This window comes from Marmota flaviventris, chromosome 3 (genome assembly GCF_047511675.1).
Source record: "Marmota flaviventris isolate mMarFla1 chromosome 3, mMarFla1.hap1, whole genome shotgun sequence".
In the NCBI taxonomy this organism is placed as follows: Eukaryota; Metazoa; Chordata; class Mammalia; order Rodentia; family Sciuridae; genus Marmota; species Marmota flaviventris.
The window spans coordinates 135,240,590-135,248,857 of NC_092500.1; the positions used below are offsets into that span (position 1 = coordinate 135,240,590).

The following is an 8,268-nucleotide window of genomic DNA, read 5'->3' on the forward strand; positions in this document are numbered from 1 at the left end:
ACTCTTCCCTTAGTTTTACCCAGGATGCCTATATTAGTAGAGAGCTCTGATGGAAATAATCTAAATTCTGTAAAGCTAAAATTTTCTCAAACGATGTGTTGGTCTCAACTCTGTTTTGCAATGTCTATGTCAGTTTCCTATTGTAGAAAAATGCAACTCTTTTTGGTTGTGTCTACTTCTCTCCTCCGTCCCTTCATCTTTCTCTCTCCTCTTCTTCCTTTCCTTGTCTGTTTCCTTCCTTTGACGTCTCTCATTCTTAGGAAAACAAGCGTTATGTTTCTGAAACTTGTCTATGAATTACATGTTAAAATTGCAATACCCGAAGAAGTAACATATGGTGAAAATCTTTGTTAAAAAATGTCTAGATAACATACAAAATTGCCTATGTTTCAGCCCCTGCCTACCTCTTTAGCACCATCTCCTTTAGACATACGTAGCTAATTTGAGTTTCAAGATTATGCCAAACTGTTTCACACTTCCATGTCTTTGCTTTTGCCATTTTCAATGCCTAAAAATCATATATCCAGTGGATGTTTTTACTGAAGTCTTCTTTGTGTGAAGAATGGTGATGGGAAGGTCGTGGGAATACAGCAGTGATAAAATATTCACAGTTGCTGCCCATGTGTGACTTGGTGTCCTCCTCCCTGGTATGATCTTCATAAATTTTGTATCTTCTGTATTCCTTCCCCTGTGGCTTGTTACCTGTCCATTCCAGGCAAGACTCTACTGCATATTTCTTTGGGCTGCCAGTACAAAATTAACATTTCAGTCATAGTGCTGACCCAGATGTTTTTAACATGGCTGCGTGCCCACCCAAACCCCCTTATACAACAGTGAAATTTCGATATCTCTTTCATGATTTTATTATTAATAGAGTGCTTAGTACAACATGAGAAGATGGATGAATGAATGAAGAGAATGACCAAATCGAGTAATTGAGTTTTCTGGAGAGAGTATATTGAATTTCAATTTGAATATTGTTTTACATGTACTAATTTAAGCCTTCACAAAGTGAATATTGATATGAAAGAGATAATGAGTACAGATTTTTAAAATGTGAAGTTACAGAGATAAAATGATTGTTATATGCTCTATGAATATTATATGTTCTCATAATTTCCATGATTTTGCTGCCTGAAATATATGAATGATGACACTCTTTGTCTATTGTTCTCTCAGACAATCACAGTGACTAGTGGTGCTGTCTATAAATATATATTTTATTATAAAGGTAGTTACTATTAATACGTAGAGTCATTGAACTATTCAGAAAAATATGACATTTTATTAGAGAAACACAATAGATTCAGCATCTTTTTTGAAAACTAAAAAGTTGGCCTTGGGGAGAGAAGTTTCCTCATTCTTCATGAACAGAACACAATTCAGAAATTTGCAGGAAGTTCTTAAAAGTACACAATACTGTACAAATGCATTTTAGACCTCAATGTAACTTAAAGGTACCACCAATCCTGTGAGGCTTGTTTCACTAACTAAATATTTTTTTAAAATGTCCAAGTAGGGGTAACCATGAAATGCTTTATTGAGTTAATGAGTTAACTGCAATCTCCTTAAATATGGCTTTACTATTTTATCTAGCTCCACTTCCCAACCTGTTAGTTGATTACAGAAAAAAATTTCAAAAGTAAATAAATAAATAAAATGATCAGATTATTTTTCCTCCTGCTAGCAAAATTAACCTGGATAAAGTTCATTTATCTTGGCAGTTAAAAATAAAGCAGATGTCAATGTTTAATATGATAGCTGTCTTCAAATGTTTGACACGATTTCATTAACTTTGCATCGTTTCAGAGTCAAGTTGAACCATGCCATAAGATAAGAGGAGTGACAACTTGGTTAATTAGTATAAACTGTTTTAATAATAGCAGTTACCTAATAATGGAATGGATTTTCTGTAAGATAAGATACTTTCTATTTGTAGATATGGTCAAGCCTGGAAAGAAGAACAGTATAGGACTAGCATCTCTGGGGAACTGAGATAGAAATACTGAAATCCTGTGACTATAACTATTCTTCAGATGCTATAAAAGAGAACTGGACATTCATGTGCATTCACTGCATGTGTTGGTTTACCTCATTATCTCAAGAGCATGAGAACACACATTTATATAGTTTATAAAGCATACCTTCAGTGCTATTGAGTTGGAGATTGCCTCAGAATGATTTCTTAGATTCTACAGTTATGTAGACTTCAGTACTGATCATAAATTATTCCTCAACTGATCATCATGTCCCTAAGAAGGTGGTTGCTGAAGCCCTGACACTGTTTCTCACTTAAGATCTAAAGGAATCATTACAGAACTGTGTGGTTTTCAAAGGCAAAACACTATGGATGGAGTTTAACTCATCAGAAAAAGAACAGAATTTCTGCCATCAACCAAGACTTGGGTCCACTCCCCAGCAAGGAGGAGGCTGCTTGTCACTAGAATCCTGTGGGTGAACACTGCTCCATTGGTTCATCTCAGTTGACATATATTTAGACATTGTTTTAGGAACAAAATTTTATTGTAACAAATGCTTAGCAAGATATCTACCTAATTAGGAAAAGTATTCTTTAGTAATGGAAATTAAACTTCAGAAGGGTATTTACTATAAATCAATTGGCTACTGTCTTTGTCTTAGGCTTTTTCTTGGAAGTGGAAATTGATAAATCATGGAAATAAAAATATGGAATGCATTTATTTGCCCTTGGTTTTGCTGTAGTCCTAAGATTTAACAACATTATAGGACAAACATAACAATATAACAAATGCTTGAGAGGAAAGGAAAATTGTGATTGACTTTGAGAACTTCCAAGGAAATGATTAGTGTAGTGTCAGAAACATATTTTTAAACTGGAATTTCTATTCAGCCTTTTGAGAACTACTAACTTAATTTTCTTCTAGTTGCAAAGAAAAATATCCTCTGTAAATATGACTTTTTACTTCTCCCTGGAAACAGTTCATGTATTTCAATATCTTCAAACATAAAATGGTCTTATTATAGTCAACCTGACTATGCTGCTATACTGTTTAATTGGACATAATGATTTACCTTGGGCTTGTTGAAAGTCAATTGTCCAAAACTTCTGTGCTAAATGGGACTTGGATCATAATTCTTCCCTGGTTTCTTGTACAGCACTTCTTTGTACTTCTGTTTTAATTATAATTTTATGAAGGAAATTTGTTACAAATATAAATCCTTGTGGGTGGAGCATAAAACTTTTATTTATTCATCAACTAGTGTTCAACAAACCAATATAAGATATTGTTTTAAAACTGACTGAAGTTGATTACATGAGAAAATGGATCATATATATATTGTAAATATACATATATACATATATATATACGCATACATATATATATATATATATATATATATATATATATATATAATTTTGTTTCTTCTATTTGTCCCTCTGATATGTATTCTCTTCCTTCTCCTAATATCAAATCCAGATTTAACCTGTAAATTTCTTCTCTTATACTCAGTGACAGGTGGACATGGATGGCATAGTGAATTCCACAGTGTGCATCAGGCAAGATAATATCTTCAGGGAACACACATGTGGCTTAGTAGTGTTCTTTGAAACAAAATCTGACTGTTCTAAGAGGAAAGAGGACATATTTCTTGTGTTAGAGAGAGTTTTAAGATGACTCCCCAAAAACTCCTATCTAGATTACATTCATTTTTTCTATTTATTCAATCTATAATCTATAGGTAGATACTGAAGAGGTAAATGAGATCCTCAAACAATTGATTTTTAGAAAATCCTAATTAGGTGAGCCATGCTTTGAAAGGGACTTAGTTTTTCCTAAAAAAAAAAAAATTCAAAGTATAAAAGAGTACTTTAGTTCATTTGTACTACCATAAAAAAGTACCAGATACTGGATAATAAAAAAAAAAAAAAACAACAAACAAACATTATTTCCACAGCTAGGGAGGCTGAGACATACAACAACCAGATTCTCTGAGGTTCAGTGTCTGGTGAGAGCCTCCTCTTTGCTTCCAAGTTGGCTCCTAATTGTTGCATCCGCCAGGGGGTCCAAATGATAGGTCCTCACATGGGAGAATGATGAAGGGACAAGAGAACACTCCCTTAAACTTCAAGCCTTTTTGTAAGTGTTCTGATACAATCCCTGAGGGCTCTGGCCTTGTGGGAGTCACTTTTTCCAAGGCCACATCTCTTAACACTATTGAATTAGTGAAGAAGTTTTGACACAAACTTTAGAGGGTACCATATTCATACCATAGCCAAGTGATTCAATGAGAGGAAAATCCACTATTGCTAGGTTGGGAGGTAGAAGAACCGAGGATAGAGAGCAGCCTCCAGGAGCTAAAAGCCAGTAAGAGAACTGGTCCTTATTTCTATATCTATAAATAACGAAAGTCTATAAACAACTTGAATGAACTTGAAAGCATCTCAAGCTGTAGATGAAAATTCATTCTTTCTACACATGGATTTTGGTCATGTATAATCCCAAGAAGACAAGGTAACCATGGCCAGCCTGGATTTTGACTTCAAGAACAATGAGCTAATAGAGATATTTTACTTCAGTCTGCTGAATTTGTGGTGCTTTGCTATTAACTAATAGAAATCTAACACATGTATACTATAGCTAAATAAAGAACAAACATTTTAGATAAAAGAAAATTGTGAGGCTTTACTGAGACAAAAATCAGAAAAAAAAATTATGTGAAGTTTGTAATTGTATCCTTACAATGTAAATTATAATAAACATCTTAATTAACTCACTGTCTGATTGGAGTCCACAGGCATACATTATAAAGAGCGTGTGTTAGAGCAGCTAGTAATAAAATCTTGAGTGAGGTGCCTTGTCACTTTAGACTGCAGTTTCTTCATCTGTGAAATGAGAGGCTATGCCCTGTCTCTCTGAGATTCCTTGAAGGTCAAGTTATCTTAAGTTTAAGTAAATGGCAATAGAGTGTATGAGCTGTGATAAGGTAGAAAAAATATAGAAAAAAAAAGACAGGTAAATTTCTTGCTATGTAATAAACAAGCAGCATAATATTGAGTGAACCATTTCATATCTGGGCTTTAATTCAGTTTTTTGAAAAATAGGAATGACATTACTCTAACACAAAGCTCTTTGTAAAGAGTAAAGGAGTTGTTTTGTGCTCTGTAATGGGGGGTGGAGAGTCAGTGTTACCACTGCTCTCAGGATGGCTTGGCTCTGGGCTGTGCCACAGCCTCTCTGGAGATGTTGGTCCTCAGGGTCTCTTTAGTGCCAGAATTTGGGCTGCAGGTATTTTAGAGGAAATAGAAAAACAGGATTTCTGGATGGACTGTTCCTGGAAAGCTTTGCTAATTTGCAGCAGTTGGACAGTGTTCCTCATTAACACCTGTCTGTCAGCAAAGTTGTGAAATCATTTCACTGTGGTGGTAGGGACTCAAGTCCAAATTATAGATAGAAAATGACCTAAATCCCAGTCTTTTGATGGCTTCAAGAATACCAGAAGTGCCTGCTCTTGAAACTCCTGGGTCTCTCAGCAAGATGTCTCTGTCCCATGGGCAGTATGTGCTGCTATGCCCATGATGCCAGCCCCATCAGATATGGGCAGCATCTCCTGGAAGCCAGTGATTCCAGAGCACAAGTATTAGCACCTTGACAAGGAAGAGGAAGGAGAGAACATCCCCAAATGCCGTGACCCTATCAAAGGTCACTGACTATACTGGTGAAGGTTAAATCTATTCATGTCATCATGAATACTCTGATCACAAAACAGACCCAGGAAAACATTCAGCATTTTGAGCGACAGGGCTGAGAGAAACTGGCTATGTAACAACCCACAAGGGCCTACCGCTGAAGAGGCCAAGCAACTCTGAGTGGCAGAAGCATCCCACAAACTAAAGCTGCAGAGTGCAGAGATAACAAAAGAAGAAAGCAGCCTGCATCAGCCTAGTCCACCCCAAGTAGCACGCCTCAGTGTTCTCTTAAGCAGAGGTCTAGGGGATGGTTTAATTCTGGGTCCTCTGCAGCTTTACCCGACCCAAATTCTAGCACCATGGACCCTGAAAGTGGGGATAAGGACAGATTCTCATCAACAAATGGAAACTTTTGGGACCAAGACCCTTTCACAAATCTGATTCTGGAGGTTTAGCCAATTAGACTCATGAAGGAGTGCATTTCTCATGGAGCTGATCTGTGCCCACACCACCAAGATGGCTAAACACACACCAACCTTAAAGTTACCCAACCTTCAAGTCACCCAAGATATATGTCCCAGTGATAGAAGGTAAAAAGTAACTGCCACAGATCCATCCTTAGACCCTGTGACTTGAATGTGCTCACACTCACTGTCTTCTAGAGTGATATTTATACCAGTGATTCTGGATGGGGGGTTTCTTGCCTCTCACTCTGCTTTTACTTTGGCTCTGACATAGCAATGATATATTTAATAAAATCTGTTAAACTGAGGCTAGAGCTGGAGATATTATTGATTCTGAGAAACATTGGTATAAAACTTGTCCTTGTGATATGGAAGAAATCCTTTTGTACTCTTTTAAAGTCAGATTGGAAAATCTCAGCAGTTATGTTTGGGGAAATTTACTACCTATTTTTGTATCATTTGCCCTAGACCAGAAATTTGATCACTGTTTAACTAGGTAATAATGTTTATGCTATTCCCAAACCTAGGCTTCTTGATTCTTTTTACCAACATCAGTGTAACCAGTGATCCATCATGGCATAGAGGTACATGGCATAGACATGTTTGGGTGCCTTTGACCTTCTTGACCCTGCTGGTCCTGTGTTCCAACTCTGTTAGGAGAACTTAAGACTTGTTTGAGGTCTACATACAGTTAACAGTTAAACTTGGTTATTAACTATTTCTAGACTGAAACTGGATTCTGCTTGTTTTCGGGTCAATGTGATGGGGATGACCTTGTTCTATAGCCAGTTTTTCATACCTCTTGGTATCTCTTGGGTCACTGCTGTAAGAGGGATGCTTGTTTTCACATGTCATATAAAAAACACTAGTCTTGCATATTGATAAATGGATGTTAAGTTTCATTTTACTTTTTTTTTTTGGGGGGGGGGGGAAAGGGGTGCTGGGGATTGAAACTAAGGCCTTGGGCGTGTAGACAAGTGCTCTACTACTGAGCTACATCCCAAGCCCCTGGATGTTAAAATTTTACAGTGAAGAAAATGGTAAGTACAGTTAGATTATAGACTTGAGGTTCATGTGAAATAAATGTCACCTTATTTTTTAATATTTATTTTTTAGTTATAGGTGGACACAATATCTTCATTTTATTTTTATGTGGTGCTGAGGATTGAACCCATTGCCTCACACATGCTAGGCAAGCACTCTGCCTAAGAGCCACAACCCCAGCCCAATATCACCTTATTTTGATTTCTTTATCCAGCTCAGACTCTGAAAATTTTTGGATGAATGATGGAAAAACTCAAATTTTTCTATAATGAAAGTATTTTTCACCAAAATATGATCTTCATTCTTTTATGAAACATATTTCTTATTGAGGCAAATAAATAAACTGTCTTTTAATTTTTCCTCACTGCATACATGTTCATTGTCTTGAACACTGTGTCAGATACTTACTGTTTGTTTTGGGTAGTATTTTCTTTATAAATAATTCTCATAGAGAATCCTTGGAGTCTAAAATTGTCAGCAAAAATAATTTATTTGTATCTTCTGAAATGATCTCTTGTTTATTAACCACAATAAAAATCCTTAATTTTTTGCAGGGGGGTGTACCAGGGATTGAACTCAGGGGCACGTGCCTATTGACCCTCATCCTCAGCCCTATTTTGTATTTTATTTAGAGATAGGGTCTCACTGAGTTGCTGAACACCTTGCTTTTGCTGAGGCTGGCTTTGAACTCATGATCCTCCTGTTTCAGCCTCCCGAGCCACTGGGATTATAGGCATGTGCCATCATGCTTGGCAACAATAAAAATTCTTACTATCTAAAACAAAAAGATATTTGGGGGAATTGACTTGAAGAAGAGTAGAGTGATAAATTCTCGCATTTTCTCAAACAACAGAAATATAGACTAATGAGCTAACATGAAGAATTTCAGACCTCTTATAACTAACACAAGTCATAGAACAAATTAAAAAAAAAATAATACGTCAAATTTTCTCATTCCCTTGCTTTGCCAGTGTGGTAACCAAATGTGGCAGAACTGCAGACAATGGAGAGAACTGACTATCTCTGATTTTAAAACCACCATCCCAAGAGAACACTTGATACTATGCCCAAACTTTGAATTCCTTAGGAAGT

At 36.3% G+C, this 8,268-nt stretch overlaps 1 pseudogene; it reads left to right on the forward strand.

The window, feature by feature from the left end:
- The first annotated feature begins 5,459 nt into the window (after window positions 1-5,459).
- On the forward strand, window positions 5,460-6,330 carry LOC114107283 (putative monooxygenase p33MONOX pseudogene; annotated as a pseudogene).
- The last annotated feature ends 1,938 nt before the right edge of the window (window positions 6,331-8,268 follow it).